The 17,181-nt window shown below is 47.7% G+C and overlaps 1 non-coding gene across 1 annotated transcript; it reads left to right on the forward strand.

Moving 5' to 3' along the window:
* Positions 1-13,351: 13,351 nt before the first annotated feature.
* Positions 13,352-13,424, forward strand: TRNAM-CAU. The gene has a single exon. It is a non-coding gene; the product is annotated as a tRNA-Met (tRNA).
* The last annotated feature ends 3,757 nt before the right edge of the window (positions 13,425-17,181 follow it).

The following is a 17,181-nucleotide window of genomic DNA, read 5'->3' on the forward strand; positions in this document are numbered from 1 at the left end:
GGCTCGGGGTCCCGGGCTGAGGGGAGGGCTCCGCGGCCACCTCGTCTAAGAGGAAACGATGTTGTTTCAATTGCAGTGTCTGACTTCCGTGCTCTTTCCTCAAGGCAGTTAAAGGAGGACTCGATCCAGGAGTAGCGTCACGGAGACGAGTGCCGACCCTGAGCAAAACACCCCGAAGGATCTGGGAGAAATGGAGGCGCCCTGGAAGCGCTCAGGCACCGAGGATGTGGCTTTAAGAGGGAGAGCAGTGGCCGTGTGCAGGCGGAGACGGCCGCAGCGGAGGAGGCTAAGACTGCCCTGAGGCCAGCGGGGTCCCCGGCCCAGGGCCGGGATCCGCGAAGACTCCTCACTTGTGTGTGGGTTCGAGCAGAATGGAGAGCTCCTTCACAGGAAGGTGTACTTTCCGTGCTCAGCTGTTGGTGAACAGAAGTTTCTATAAAGCCCTCAGATAGCAGAGTCCTTGTCGCCAAGGACTCCCATTGTGAGCAGAGTACCCCGGACGGGGGGTCGTGAGAACATCCTCAGGGTTTCCCAGGCACGCGTTCAAGATAACGAATCACGTTGCTAATTCTGGGATTCTCCGGCGGAGCTGCGGTTTCTTTTCGTTTCTTATTTGTCTTTATTGAAAACTGAGTAAGGCCAAAATACTCTATCCAGAGTTGTCCTAATATTTGAAATCATAATTTTTAAGTTGAGTAGGTAGTATGTGACAGACCGTGTTCTAGACACTTCCCATGTCTTATCTCAGTAACTTGTGACAAAAATTCTATGAGATGTGTGTTACTATTAATCTTAGCAGGAAACTGGTGCACACAGAGATTAAGTTATTTGCCCAAGATCACACTTTTGGTAACTGATGAGGCCGAAAGATGAACAGCCTGACCCCAGGGCCTGGGCCTGCGCTCGCAGTACTTCCTAGGCTACCTCACTAGTGGTTGAGTGTATTGTGGAAATACACTGGAATAAAAATCAAGCAAATGGTTTTGATCCCCACACTGCATGGGAGAAGGTCTCAATAAGTGCTTTTGTTTTTCTTTCAAGAGACACTGGCCCAATCATAGTGCTCATTTTATTTCTTGTTCCATTCATTCAGCAAGTGTGTATGGAGCACTACCAGTTCACGTGCCTGTATCCTGGATATTACGAATTTAAAGGCAGATGAGACCCAGTCCCAGTCCTTAGTGGCTCACACCCTAGTAGCACAGAGACAGCAGATGTCATACATGGCATAGTAGAGGTAGAAGAGACAAAATGTAGTCTGGGGGCATAGAGAAGTACTTAGTGAAGACCTGAGAAAAAGTCAGAAAAAACTCTGTAGGGGATGAGATACGAGGTGAAGTTTGAAAGAATAGAAGCAATGAGTTGAAGATGAGACCGGAATGGAAGATGGAGAAAAAGAGATTTGAATGTGATTTCAATTAATGGATTTATCTTGTAGGAAACGAGAGCCATTCATAAGATAGCTTAATTATCGCCACACTGAACATCTTTAGAAAGATGATTTTATTTTATTTATTTAGAAAGATGATTTTATTTTAAAGTATAGAGAGAAGCAAATCAGGAAACTTGGAGAAGAGGACAAAGAGTGAGGAGGAGCAGCCAGCGAATGATGAGGAAAATGAGCAAACAAAAACAAGTCAGGGCAACCAAGGGAGGAGAATTTCAGTTAAAAGGTTGACAACAGCAATGTCATATACTGTAGAGATCAGTTGAGAATTCTATGTTCTAGGCTCTTTACATGAGCTCTTTATATGTACTGACTCAATCATCAAGAGTCCTATGCTATTTAGCCCTCACAACAACCCCATCTTATAGGTGAGGGAAGTGAAGTGTAAGGAAGCGTTTTGTGCCCGGTCATCCTGCGGGTAGGTGGCAGAATGGGCGTTTAAGCCCTGGTAGTCTGGCTTTCTGAGTCTGTGCTTGTTGCCACTAGCTTATCCTGTCTCTCTGAAGAGCATTGATGGAGTTTAGAAATCAAGAGTTTTTCATCTTTAGTAGAGGTAGCTTCCACGGAGTGTGATGGAAAACGAAGAAGGGGACACAAGCTGTATCATTCTTTGCGGAAGCTTGGCTATAAAAATGAACAATGAAAGGCCATTTCTACTGTAGAACATCAGACTCCTACAGGGAGTAGGTCCTACAACTTCAGGATCAAAGAGATTGGAATACGTTGCTAAAGGGAAAATGTCAATAGAATGAAGATTCAAGAGAGGAGATATCTGAAGCCACTCGAGATACGAGAAGCTGGGGTCTGAAATACTGGGAGGAATGATCCTTTAACCAGAGAAGGCATCGGAGTTCAGAGGAAGGAAGATACATCTGCTTTGCTTTGGTCTTGTTCAGAAACTCTTTTAGGATTTAGAGAGAGGAATCTCAACTAGCTACAGGTACCCTATTCATCAGGTTTCCAATTTGTTCTATTAGTCATTCACCAAAACTCTGATTCAGCAGAGTTATATTCTCATAAAAGGATCTTCTGTTTGATCTGATCCAAAGATAACAACGAACAGCCTATTTTAAAAAATCACCATGTCAATGGTTCAACAATGACATAGGGTAGCGTTGCTGTTCTCCATCTCTTGGCTGTTCTCCATCTCTTGATTTCCTGGGGCTTCTCAGATTGTCTCACTGAAGTTCACCCAAGCAAGAGGAAAAGGAACATGTGCCTCAAAGTGGCTTGTCACGGGTGTCAAATTAATTCGAGAGTCTCGTTTTTATCTATTTGTTTTTAAGCCAAAGTAATTGCTTTAATGTTAAAAAAGATTTATTTTTCTAATAGGTCACACAAAAGTTGGGAAGACAAAGAATGATGTCAACTAGCCTACATCAAAATCCGGGTTGAGGAAGGATGCAGAACTGCCTAAAGAAAAGAGTAGCCGGAGCGAACTGGAGAGGTCAAAATGGCTACCGGCCAACGGAAGTCGCTGCCTGGGCCAGCCACCTTTGGGAGTACCATCGTGGTGCGGCGAGGACCACTAAGCTGTGGCCCCGATCATTACAGCTTTTCAGGAAGGAGAAGCAGGAGCTCATCTTTAGATGTGTTCTTGATGCTTTTTGGCTCCGTCTTGGCCTTCTCCCGGTGTATGCCACTAAACTCCTCAGTAACCGCACTCCGCATAGTGCCCTCCTCCAGGCGAGGAGGGGGACACTTCCAGAGCCTCCGGGGTGTGAGCAGGGCGTGTGAGAGCTCTGAAGCCACAGCTCTTACAGAAGATGTGAGGAGAGAAAAACTCTAAAGGCTTCATATGCAGGGGAAGCCATTTTATTTTACTTTTTAAAAGTGTATGTATTTATTCAAGTAATTCCTGCACCCAATGTGGGGCTGGAACTCATGACTAAGAACAAGAGTCCCATGCTCTTCTCCGACTGAGCCAGCCAGGTGCCCCATGAGGAAAGCCATTTTAAGTTTCTTTCTAGGTTAGCATGACTGTTCCTAAACTTTGTTCAAACCAAGAGCCTAGTTTATGGCCATGCATGCATTGTGCATTTGCTTTGTGAAGGAGTAGCCTAAGGAGAACCAGCTTGTCCTGGAGATACGATCAATGCTCCCGCTTCCTGTATTCCTGCCTATAGACTAATCTATAATCTTTTGAGGTCTTACAAGATGTGAAAAAAAAAAAAAAGAGCATATAACCCTGTAAAAACTGTTCCTTCCCTGGAACAATGTCTTCCCTGTGAAGAGCATGTTTCCCAAGTTGGGCTTAGATAAAACTCTTTCTTACTTTTAGAGATTCCAGAAGATTTGTTCATTTTGCACGGAGAGGTGTGCTGTGCTTTGAGTGTGTGCGTGGTTATGCTCTGGGCTTCCCGCAGGAGCTTCAGGGAGAAGCCCCAGCAATGAGGTGTCTGCTCCGCCTCATCTTGCGGATACCACGGGGTTGCCTTCGGAGCTGTGCGAGTGTGCCCGGACTTCGAAGCCCAAGCTCCAGGGCGGCAGCCTCCTGTGCGTCTCCCTGGCCCTGGCATCCCGCTGTGCAGCAGCAGCCGGTGGCACGTGGGAAGGTGACCTCTGATTGCCCCTGGAAAGTCTCCCGCCCACTGGCACCACCTCGCTGACCCCAGCGCCCTTCCGCACCGCAGCTGGCCCGTGGAGCGCTGCTGGTGGCTGGGGTGCAGGCCCCGTGGGCCCCAGCTGCATCTGTGCTTGTGGCTTCGCGGCCCTGCTGCCCCTTGTCGGCAGCATTAATTTAGGAGTCTCGTTTTATCTTTAAAATTCATGCAGTCTGCATTCTGTCCTATAATCTAGTTGGGCACCGGAGATAGAAAATAAGATTGGTTCCTTACCCTTTAGAAATCATGGTTAAAATGAAATGGATATATGCCTAGTCCAGAGGTGGCAAATCTATGGGGCACAATACTAGTCTCCTCACCATATTTGAGGCAGGCAACACCGATCAGTTGTGACTTTTTTTTCACTCAAAAACCTGGGGTCAGATTCCCCCTCGATACAATATCCACTGTCAGTCAGTCCGAATGAGCCTCGACTGGCAGCCCTGTGCACAGGAGACACGTTTAATTCGAGAAGATTTGTATGAGAGGCAAGGTGTGCACAGAGTGCAGGGGGGACATCGGAGGAAGCCGGCTTCTCTGCCCGAGAGGATCAGAGGAAACTTTACAAAAGGTCATGGCTGTCACGATGCCTTTGCTCCACAACATCTTCAGGGACCCAGGTTCCTTCCAGTCCATGTTCTGTCGTCCCTTATCTGGTAGGGAAATTTCTAATCATCACGTTCAGATTTCAGACAGAAAGATGGAGGAAGAGACAGAAAAGGCCAGGGGCTTGTGAAGCTGCTATTTGAGGAAGCGTCCAAGAAGCTGCACCCAGTCACCCCAGCCGCATCTCACTGGCCAGAGCTCGGTCACCTAGCTACGCCTGCCTGCAAGTCCTGCTCCCACAGAAGGTGAATGTGGGCGTTACGTGGGAATCCGGGGGCTGGGGGAGTCACATAAATGGTCGTTTTGTCAAGTAAAGGTAGGAAATGCTGGATTATATTTAATTAAGTGGTCTATTTTTATTTTTGGCACTTTTTTTTAACCTATTATGCCTACCGCCTGGCATGTAATAAATGTATTTTTCTTCTTCCATAGGAATAGAACCGCAAATAATTAAGTAAGTGGACAGTGGAATAAAAATTACCACCCTTGCGGTGAGGGAGGATGATGAAACAGTGATACGCACTGAGTAAGAAAAGCTGAAAGAACAATAATGAAAAAACCCTAAAGAGACTCAGCTTAAAGAAGTAACAAGAAATAAAGGTGGTAGGGTGCAGGGTCTAGTACTTAGGGAGGGAGGGGATTATACAGAGAGGGCAGAACTTCATTTGGACACTCAGACGGCAAACAGCTGGAGATTTGGCCGTATCTGAAGTCTCCTTTCAAAAGAGCTCAAGTGGAGGGAGCTGGCTCAGGTCTGGGGGGGAATAGCAGAGGGTGCTCCTAAGCATATCTCATCCTATGCCATCAATGGCTCCACTCCTTCCTCCCCAGAACATATCTCTCTCCCGAGAAGAACTCAAGGAGGCGGGTCAGGGCAGTTGGCCCTCAGCTTCATGGCCACCCTCTTGCTGAAAGAGACATATATCTACTTTCACTGGGAACCAGCCATGTTCCTTGACAAGCGGACATTCGGTAGCGTCTGGGACATCTGTTTGAAGGTGATCTTGGACTTTCTCCTGGTCCAAAGGGTAAGTAGGACCCTGTGACAGCTGTGGGGAGTGGCTACTTTATTGTAGGCTGGGTGTCCTATTAGGTGGGTTTTACTGGCCCAGGCCTTATAATGTGGTAGTAGGAAGACACTAAGAAATGCGGCCCTCCAGGTAGACTTACTTCCAGGCAAGTGCAGCAGGCAAAGGCGCTCAGGCTGAGCTCTGACCCTTACTGAGCAACCCTGGTCCCAGAACTCAAACTCTTCCATTTTCTCTGCCGCCTTCATCTTCTCCAAGTTCTCCAGCACCATGTCTCTGAGCTTGCCTGCCTCTCTCTCTCTGAGTTCTTGCTCAGCTATTCTCTTCCTCTCTTGACAGTATGCGAGTCTGAGCAGGGGAAGTGGAGCGGAGATAGCATGTGAGCTTGAAGGCTGAAAGAATGGACTCCTGTCCCAAGCTTGAATCCCCACTTCCTTCTCAGAAGATTTGTTTTGTGACTGATGTGTTGTTGTCTTTGCCGTTGTTCTCGCCTTCCTGTGCCTCATTTTGGTAGCATCCTTCCAGACCCTTCCTCTTTTTCTCTCATAGCCACCTGTTTGCCATCTGGGAATTCACTTCGGGTGTGGGAGCGCCACCTGGTTGCTTTGGTTCTGAAGAGCATCTGGTTTGGGGATTGGGATGAAGGGTAAGGGGAAACCATTGTGAGGAGGGGTGAACGGTTAGAGACTGTGACCTACACCCCTGGACAGGCATCTCATCAGTGCAAGACCTTTTTCTGAGATGAGACACTAGAAAATGAGGAGCCATATAGGTCCTAAGGAGAGTATATGATATGTAGGGTTGCCAATTTAGGAAGAAAGAACATATAGGGGGCCTAGTTATATTTGAATTTTAGATAAATAATGTATTTTTAAGCTTTTTTACATGGGGCTACTTACACTAAAAGATGATTCATTATTTATTTATCTGAAACTCAAATTGAAGTGGACGTCCTGTATTCTATTCAGCAGCCGTAGAAGTCCCCTTTGTGTGGAAGGAGAGACGGGTTGTATGAAGGGAATTCATTTGTATGAAGTAGCAGGATTCGTGGTTAAGATGAGGCAGAAAGTTCCAAACCTTCCTAGGATGCCTCTTGGGAGGGTTGAAGAGATATCACAAGAGAGAATTAGATCACGTGAGTATTTGAAGATAATGAGATCTGATTATAGGAGACAGAGACTGATTTCTCTCTCTAGTTGGGGTCAAATACTTGGGAAGAATAAGGATGTGGTGATGTGGGAAAGGAGAGACGTAAGTTTGGGCTAAGGGGTAGGTGGGCAGGAGGATAGGCAAGGGACATCTGGGGGAGGAGCGGGATCAGGGGCCAGCGGAGGCTTAGTGTATGGGCCACATTTGGGTGGAAGGGTGACCTTGGTTGGGAAGTGACTTCAAATGGGTAATGACACATTAGACAAGCATGATTAGGCATGCAAGTCAGCAGTGGGGAGGGTATGAGCTGGGCTTGGAAATTTAAAGTGTGGACAACAGAGTTGTAGAGGAAAGTGAAAAGTGGGTTTGAGAGAGAGGAGACCTTTTTTGAAGGATATGTTCTATAGATACATTGGAATTCCCTTTGAAAGAGTTTTGAATCCTCCTTAGACACTATGCAGTCGTCTTTGCTGCTGCTGTCTTCGTCTTCTCCATCGTCGTCGTCGTCGTCTTCTTCTTCTTCTTCTAATCATTTCTTAAAGCAACTCACACACTAAAGAAGCAGGTGCATTTCACCCTTAGGGCACACACTAAGACAGACAATCTTAGGGATGGGACATAATTAATACTGAAGTGGAACTTCCCAGGACATTGAAAGGAAATAGTTGGGATCTGGGGAGAGCTATAGGGTGGGGTTTTCCTACTCAAATCTAAGCTCAGCCCAGGGGTGGGATCCAGGGAGATAGACATTTTTTACATTCCGTGGAGGGTAGATTTGTGATTCTTGGGATCCTTGGTGCTCACTTTGCTGATGAAGACCGTGACCTGAGCTGAAGCTGGACGCTTAACCGACTGAGCCACCCTGTACATCTTCTTTAGAGAAATTTTTATTTTAATCCTTTGCCCATTTTAATTTTTAATTAATTAAAAAATTTGTAATGGAAGTGTAGTTGACACACGACATCACATTAGTTTCAGGTGTTCAACATAGTGATTCAGCAGCTCCGTATGTTAGGTGTGCTCACCCAGGTGTGGCCCGCACCCGTCGCCACACAGCACTATCCTGGCACCACGGACTCTACTTCCTGTGCTGTCTGTGCCTCTCATCCCTGTGACTTCATTCCGTGACTGGAGGCCTGTGTCTCCCACTCTCTTTCACCCTTTTTGCTCATCCCCTGAACCCCCTCTTTCTGTCAACCATAAGTTTGTTTTTTTATATTTATAGATCCATTCCTGCTTGTTCTTTTGTTTTATTTTTTAGATTCCACTTACAAGTGAAATCATATGGTATTTGTCTTTTTCTATCTGACTTCTTTCACTTACCGTAATACCATCTCAGTCCATCCATGTTGTCATAAGTGGCAAGGTCTCATTCTTTTTCATGCCTGAGTAATGTTCCTATATCTAAATCTATATACCACATCTTCTTTATCCATTCATCCATCAGTGGACATGCGGGTTGCTTCTGCATCTAGGCTATTATAAACATTGCTGCAGTAAATATAGGGGTGCATGTATCTTCTCAAATATTAGTATTTTTTGTTTTCTTTGGGTAAATAGCCAGTAGCAGAATAACTGGATCATATATTTCTATTTTTAATTTTTTGAGGACTCTCCATACTGGTTTCCACAGTGGCTGCCCCAGTTTACATTCCCTCCAACAGTGCACAAGGGCTCCTTTATCTCTAGTCTCCCTCACATTTGTTATTTCTTGACTTTTTGATTCTACCCATTGTGACAGGTGCAAAGTGATATTTTATTATGGTTTGATTTGTATTTCCGTGATGATTAGTAATGTTGAGCATCACTTTGTGCGTCTGTTGACCACCTGTATGTCTTTTTAAGAAAAGTGTCCATCCAGGTCCTCTGCCTATTTTTAATGGGATTATTATTAATATTTTTTGGTGATGAGCTCTATAAGTTCTTCATATATTTTTGGATAATAGCTTCTTATTGTATATATCATTTGCAAATATCTTTTCTCATTCAGTAGGTTGCTTTTTGATTTTGTTGATGTCAAATCACTATGATGTGTACCTGAAACTAATATAATATTGTACGTCACCTATACCTCAATAAAAGAATTCCTCATCCTATCCTTCCTCTTTTGTCTTCCTCTTTTCTTCCATTCCATTTCCCTTTTCTTTTCCTTCCTGGAGAATTTAATAGTACAGTCATTAGGTATGTCACACCAAGTTCAGACTGAGGAGCTGTGGTGCCCAGGCTGTCCCAGGTGAAGAAAGTACCCGTGTTGGGAGGCGGCTCGGGGTGTTGGATCCCAGGCGGGATGAGGATACAGCCTGGTGCTGGCTGTGTAGCCCAAGCATGATGCAGAAAGCATCCGCTTAGGAACGGGCCCGAAACGTGGTGCTGGAGCCCAGTGAGAGGAGGAGGGTGGCTCAGCAGGCGGTGGGGACGTCTAACTAGCATGAGGAGAGGGGCCGTGGGAGGCAGAAGCCCAGCCAGCGGCCTCAAATCCTGAGCCGGGTCAGGGGGGCAGCTCTGTAACACAAAGCAAAGGCAGCTGAAACAGAACTCAGGAAAGGGATTTGGGAGTGAGCTGTGGGGGTGCTCTTATTTCTGCACACTCCCCCCACACAAGAGTTCAGACTGAGGTGTTCCTTCCCGTTTACTAAATCTTCACAAGGGAGATGTCCACAAGGCCATTCAATGGCACCAAAATACGGGGGCGCAGTGGAGAGGCCATGGGAATATTAAGGCAACAGATGGGCAGCTTGACTGCCTGAAGTTGATTCCTCCGTGAGATTAGCCTGTGGATTCAGAGCTCTTCAGGGACAACCAGGCATGGACGTTCCCCACAGAACACGTGTGGGAGAGAGAGCGTTGGCACAGGATCAACTTCAAGCCAGTTAAACGGGCCTATTGGAGACATGAAAATAACTCAGGGGAGAAGAAGCCGGAGGGAAGAGAGAGGAAACATCTTCCCTAGCAGCTAACCAGGTAGCTAGCACTCGAGGGCTCCGGTGGGGGAAGGGGCAAGCATGACCTTTATGTCAAGTAGGAAGTTTGCAGTGTTGCATGGAGCTCAGCATTTTAACTTTGAGACTATATTACGTGGGATAAGCCATGAAACTGCTTAGGCCCTTACACAGAGGTGGAAGAAACTGCATCCCGATGAACAGAACTGAAACGATAATGGAAGACCTGAATATATGTTCTCTACTGTTACATCCCAGGGGGGTCCCTTTCATATCACAGAGTTTGGAGACGGCTCATGGATAGTGTTATATGACTGTCCCCTGATTAGTTTTGTTACTATTATGACTTTATCACACTAAGAAAGGGCATCTCATGGATCTGAGAGGCAGTGTCCCGTGTGGGTAATGCAAACACACGGCGCAGATCCAGCAATGTTGGTAACATGAAGCCACTTGACATTTTCAATTTCTGAGTATGAGTGTAAACATTATATCACTTTTATTTGGAAATGGCAAAGAAAATAAAAAAGCATTCTTTAATGGGGATGAGGGGTGGGCAAAATGGGTGGAGGGGGTGGATGGGGTCACTAACTTCCAGTTATAAAAAAAATAAGGCATGGGATGTAAGGTTCACCATGGCGACTAGAGTTAATAATACTGTATTTTATATTGAAAGTTGCTAAGAGAGTAGATCTTAAACATCCTCATCATAAGAAAAAAGTGTAACTTATCTACGGAAATAGATGTTAATTATATTTATAGTGTAGGGTGCCTGGGTGGCTCAGTTAGTTAAGTGTCTGACTGGATTTCGGGAATGAAGATTCACCCAAATATGGAGGAAGAGAGCAACATCTCAGACCCGCACAGCATGGAGGCTATAGAGCTTCCCGCCAAAGGAACCAGGCAGGCAGAAACGAGCAGGATTAGCGTTACCTCCCTCCCTCCTTTTCCTGGCATCTGCCTTGGATCCCATAAACTTGGCATGAATCTGAGTGAATGAATAAAAAGATAACAAATGCCTGAGGTTTACACCCACCTTCAGAACCAGGACTCAGAGCCAGTCATTTCTTGGGGCCCTATCAATAATGAATCTACATGGGGGCACCTGGGTGGCTCAGTCAGTTAGGCTCGGGTCATGATCTCGCGGTTCATGGGTTCGAGCCCCACATTGGGCTCTGTGCTGACAGCTCAGAGCCTGGAGCCTGCTTCAGATTCTGTATTTCCATCTCTCTCTGTCCTTCCCTCACTTGTGCTCTGTCTCTCTCAAAAATAAATAACCTTAATAAAACAATGAGTCTAGGTGTATGTGAGGTAAAGGATTGCTCCGTCCCCTCTGAAACCCCAACCCTAGTACAGTGCTCAGCACAGAACATGTTCTCGATGAGAAGAATGAATGATGCAATGAAAGGGAAGAGAGACTTAAGAGAGGTTTTATAGAAATAATCTACTGTTGTGGTCCTCAAGCTTTCTGGAGTTAGGACCCCACTCTTTTTCTTTTTTTTAAAAAGAATTTTACATTTATGTAATTTCAACATCCAATGTGGGCCATAAACTTACAACCCAGAGATCAAGGTCACATGCTGTGTGGACTAAGCCAGCCAGATGCCCCAGGACTCTTTCTGCTCTTAAAAATTATTGTGAAACCCGAAGTTCTTTGTGGGTTATAGCCATCAGTATTTATTATGTTAAGATTTGAGATGGGAAATTTAAAAGTCTTTATTTTTTAGTTTTTTTCTAAAATGAGGGCGATCAACCTATTAGGTATTATCATAAGTCACATCTCATGAAAAAGTAACTATATATATTTTTTCTTTAACTCTCCTTAATGACTGGCTTAGTAGAAGACAGATTTTTATATCCACTTCTATATTTAAAATGTTGTAAGCAAATGAAAAAGCTTGGTATCATAGAGATATGTTGTTAGAAAAGGAAAGAGTATTTTAATAGCTTTTTCAGGCAATCGTGGACATTCTTCTCTGACGATTTTATACCCAAACTGGACAGGTGGCATTTTCTGTAGGGTTGGCTGTAAGGTGGACTCTGAAGCCTTCTCACTAACTTTGAATGAGTCTTTTACCCATGCGTGATTTGGTAATAGGTTGGTCATATTGGTACACTGAGATAGTTTGCTTTTCCATATGTTGAAATATTTCAGTGTATAATATCTAACAGAAAAGAACATTCGTTAAAACTATCACCAATCTCATCAGGAATGCCTGTAAGTCTTGGGAAACTGCAAGTTCATGATGTTTCCTAAATGCTGATTTTCACCTGAAAGCTAATAACTTGTCATTGCAAATAAATCCTCTCAATTATTATCTTTGAGTTTTTTCTTTTTTGGTACGGGCTGATTTCTTTGATTTTTGAAACAATGTGAATATATCACAGTTTTGTCTCTTATTTAGTCTTTCAAATAAAAATGGTTTCATGAAAGCACATACATTTTTTTACTGCTTCATCAAGGATATTCTTAAGGAAAACGCCTGTCCCCAGAGAATGTGGCAGCTGTGGACACAGCAAGGGGTCAGTACTTCTTGATACTTGATACTTAGTCCACAGAAGGAACCAGAAATTTTACCTAGTGTTTTTGGACCATCAGCTTTTTGGATAACAAATAAAGCCTTGGTATTATGAAACAATTGTTGGCCTCACATACCTTGAAAATGTCTCAGGAACCCCCTGGATCTGTTCACCACTCTTTGAGACGGACGATCTGAAGTTATCTGATTTGAGGGCCAAAGGGCCAAAGTTGCTTTGGAAGTTTTGAACCCACATGCCAAGCCTGTGGCGGGTTATGAATTAATGTTTGTTGAATGGATTGGAGAATCCATGATTGTATAAATATTTGCTTAATTGAGTAAATGTGGTAAAATGGGGAAGGATGGTGAAGAGAACATGGTCTACAATGGAGAAAGCATGCTTTTTGGAATTAGCAGAATCTGCTTTCGTCATCTGGCTTTGCCACTTAGCAGCTGTGGGTTTAATTCTGCAGAGCCTGAGTTTTATCAGCAAAATGGGGATAATGATATACAGATTTATGGCAAAAAAATTAAAATGAACTAAATGAAATTATGTGAATAAGCTTTTAGAAGTACAACCTACCCCCCCCCCCCCCCCCCCCCCCCCGCCCCCCGCCATGTGGGCTCAAGTTCCTGAGCTCAAGATTAAGAGTCTGCTGCTCTACCCACTGAGCCAGCCAGGCATCTTCATATGAGCAAGCTCTTTGATAGAATTTTTGGTTGCCTGGAGGTGGAGAAAACATGGAGACTTATAATATCAGTTTGCGATATTTCGAGGGGGAATATCTCAGGTGACACAGGTGGAAATGCAGATTTAAATTGACAGAAAAGTGTAGACTATGGAGATATTTGGGAGATATCCAACTACTGTTTAGTGAGTCCACTATTCCCAACAGAAGAGATTGTGGACAGTTATGTCTCGGAGAGAAAGAGGGACTAGATCAACAGAACCTAAGACGGAAAATACGGGTCAAAGGTCAAACACGCCCGTTCAGTGGGCGCCTCATGGTTTCCAGGAATCAGAGGATTCCTTTAAAATCTAACAAAAGAAGAGACTGTCGCCTTCTTAGCGCAGCGGGCAGCGCGTCAGTCTCATAATCTGAAGGTCCTGAGTTCGAGCCTCAGAGAAGGCAAGTGTTTTCATCCGGAAGGTGATAACCTTTATCCGTTTTAGAGACGAGGTGATGGAGCACACGGGAGAGCTGGGACACAGCGTCTCCCGTCCTGAATCCACAGGGTGGCGCCACTTGACATGCGGAGCTTTCGCACGGCCGGCGCGGGGGTCCCGCTCCGTCCGACCCGCGCACCGCGGCTGCGTCCCGGAGGTGCGGGCCCTGCTGCGGGGGAGGCTCGGGCGCCAGCCGGTCCCGGGAAGCCGGGCGGGGACGGCCGGCGGCACGCGCCGGGGCGGGTGGGGACCCGCGAGCGCTCCCCTCCCCTGACATCCCGCGGGGGCCGGCGCTGGGCCGCTTTCCTTGCTCTCAGGGTCAAGGGCGCAGAAGACAGGGGAATCCGACGTCTTTGAAGCCTAATCTATCGCGTCTTTCTGCCTTTTCCCCGCGTTCGGCCCCACACGCGGCGGAGCTGGCGATACTCGGAGTGACACTTAGCTAACGCTCAGACACCCGAGAGAAGGCAGGTTCACGTCTGCCACCCGACCACGCGTTGTCACTGCGAATAAAATAAGCAAACGGCGTTATAATAAAAATAAATAAAAGCATAATGTCCATAACATAGAAAACGTATTTTTATTAAGAATAATAAACACTAAACAATAAGAAAATCCAGACTCTCCTGCGTGTGCCTCCCGACACACTTCTCAGGCCGTTGCTCGCCCTCGGCACCCCCAGAGGAGAAAGTCTGCTTTTCCCCAGACACAGAGTGTTTTCTTAACTTTGAGCTGAAGCCCCAAAGACATTTAAAAATATTTTTAATATATATTTCTGAGAGACAGAGACACAGCGTGAGCAGGGGAGGGACAGAGAGAGAGGGAGACAGAGAGAGGGAGACACAGAATCTGAAACAGCTCCAGGCTCTGAGCACAGAGCCCGACGCGGGGTTCGATCCATGAACTGTGAGATCATGACCTGAGCCTAAGTCAGACGCTTAACCGACTGAGCCCCCCAGGAGCCCCCCAGAGACATTTGTAAAAGACATTTTGGCATCTGTTCCTTTCTGGTTCTTGTGTGCAACATTTTGGGGTGGTTTTTTTGCTTGCTTGTTTTCCTGCTGCGCCGGCTCCGGCCGCAGGCGGGGCGCGGGGCTCCGGCGCAGGCGCGGCCGCGGAGCTGCGGGAGCGGCCTGGGGGCAAAACCCGAGAACGCGGGCGTCCCTCCCGCCGCCTCTCGCGGGCTAAGCGAGCGCTCCGCCGCTGGAGCTAATCCCCCGGCGCCGGGGCCTTTCCGCCTGTTTATACGACCAGGACTCGGATTCCGTTCCGGTGCCACTCTACATTTTCCAAGTGGCGCAGACCCTCAGGAAGCTGCACCCCCGGGACCGAGCGGCGTCGGGGGCTTGTCGGCGCCTGGGGCCCCGGAGCGCACGGGGGACCCCGGCCCCGCAGCGATCGCCGGCCGCCCGCGCCCCTCGGCCCTGGGGGACCCGCAGGGAGGTGGTCGCCCGGGACAGCGGAGGGGTGCGCCCTTCGGGCGGGGGGGGGGCGGAGCTGGGGCGTCGGGGCGCGGGGCCGTCCGCACCCTGTGGCTCTCGGGTGGAGCGGAAATCTGCAGCTCTCGCCGCCCGCCCCCTACTCCGCCCCCCAACGCCGCGCTCGCCGCCCCAGGCTCGCTCCCCCCTCCCCCCTGCCGGCCTGGGGCTGGAGGAGGGGGCGGCAGCGTCTCTGTCACCGCCTCCCCACCGGCCCTCTGCCTGTCCGGGAACTCCTTCCCTCCCTTCCTCGTCCGAACTGTTAGTACTATTGCTGTTGAAGCGTGGGTGACACGCGGCGACCCATTGGTTTCAGGTGCACAGTGAGGCCACAGCTCTGCATCGCTCAGCGCTCGCCAGCGCCCTGTCCACACAGGTCAGGACAGGGCTATTCACCAGGCTCCCCGGGCGGTTCTTTTCATCTCCCTGACTTAGTTATTGTATAACTGGAAGTTTGTACCTCTCAACCCCCCTTTACGTATTTCGTCACAACCCACCCCACCCTTCTGTGAGCCACTTGTTTATCCTCTGCATTTATGAGTCTGCGCCTATCAGGGTTTTTTGTCTCTTTGTTTGTTCTTTTGTTTTTTTTTAGATGCGGCATAGAAGTGGAGTCTCTGGTATTTGTCCTCTGACTTTCTTCACTTGACATGATGCCCTCAATGTCCCTACAGGTTCACACAAATGGCAAGGCCTTATTCTTTTATGTTATGGCTGAGTAACGTGTATACATGTACACCGCGTGCTCTCTGTCGCTCAGCTCGGAGACACCCTGGGGGCTCCGCATCCGGGCTCGTGTAAACCTGCTGCAGTGAACAGAGGGTGCACCTATCTTTTCAAATCGTGTTCTCATTTTCTTTGGGTAAATACCCGGAAGCCCAGTGGTGGAATTACTGGTCCATATGGTACTTCTACTTTTAATCTTTTTAAGAGCACCTCCCCGCTGCAGCCTCCACAGCGGCGGCCCCAGCTGACGTTCCCATCCGCAGCGCAGCGAGGTCCCCTCTCCTGGCGCCCTGGCCAACCTCTTGTTTTTGTTTTCTGACAACTCAAAATATTTGTTGTTGTGCCGAATCGCGAGTCCCCAGAGACCTTCAAGGAGCCGACACCGATGCAAGTACATAAGGGTCTTTATTACAAGCTCGAGCAGGGGCTCACCCGTCAACCGGCGCAGCGGCAGCAGGATGAAGCCTTGAACAATAGCGAGCAGGGTTTTTATGGGGTCAGGGACAGGGGTGTTACAGTCCCACGTTGTACATATAGCATCATCACATGGGCTCCAATTACAGTTGTACAGCGCCCAGGGTAACAGCTTTGACCATTCAGTATCTGTGAGGCTCCGTTACTTTTGGCGGGACCCAATCCTGACTTTTGAGTATCTTTTGAAAATGACTAATTATGAGGTGAGCTCAGAGGGCCCAGTGGGGTTCAGGCAAGCGGTGAGTGATTGGTTAATTTGTCTGCAGTTCCCAGCCTTGACTCAGACCACAGGAATGTTTAGCTAATCTGAGAGCTTCCGAGGGTGGCTTTAGCCTTGAACAATCTGAGGCTTTTTCTGGAACTGAGGTTGCTCTTAATGGAGGCCTTAATCTCAAAATGACGTTACTTAGGCTCTTCATTGTCTCATTTTTTTTTTTCAGGTTCTGAAGGGTTTGCCCCACGGGGAGTTGGGATGACCCCTGGGGTTGGGGGATGGGATGCCCCTGGGGCTGGTGACAAGTTCAAAGCGTGGAGGCCGGAGAAGGAAGGCCTTTTCTCTGCCACCCGTTCTTTCAGGGGGGAAATTCTCAGGGAAACATGAAAATAAGGACACGCGGCAAAATGTGGGTCTCTGGAGATCCGGGACAGTCGCGGGATGTGTCACACGGGAAGACACACTCATGCCACCCGCCAGGTTTGTGCAGAATTTACACACTGCCCCCGTGAGTCCACCTGAGGAGTAAGGCTGACCTGCCCGCCGGGTTCCAGGGGCCCCAGCCCCGGCCCAGTGTGACTGCGCAACAGCCCCCCCCACCTTTCCCGCGGTGTTTAGCTTCGTCTTCTCCCCTCCCCCCCCACCCCTTTGGGCTCTGTCTTTAGGGCAGACAAAAGCAGTAAAGAGGGTATGTGTTTCCGCCACCCATTTCCTCCAAGCTTTCCTCCCTGTTTTCTTTCCGTTTCTACCCAAGGCTAGTCCCACAGTCCATCCAGGAGGAGGAGGGAGAGGAGGGAGGGGAGGGGGGAGGGAGCGGAGGGAAATGAGGG

This window comes from Hyaena hyaena, unplaced genomic scaffold (genome assembly GCF_003009895.1).
Source record: "Hyaena hyaena isolate Hyena2069 unplaced genomic scaffold, ASM300989v1 scaffold_614, whole genome shotgun sequence".
Lineage (NCBI taxonomy): Eukaryota > Metazoa > Chordata > Mammalia > Carnivora > Hyaenidae > Hyaena > Hyaena hyaena.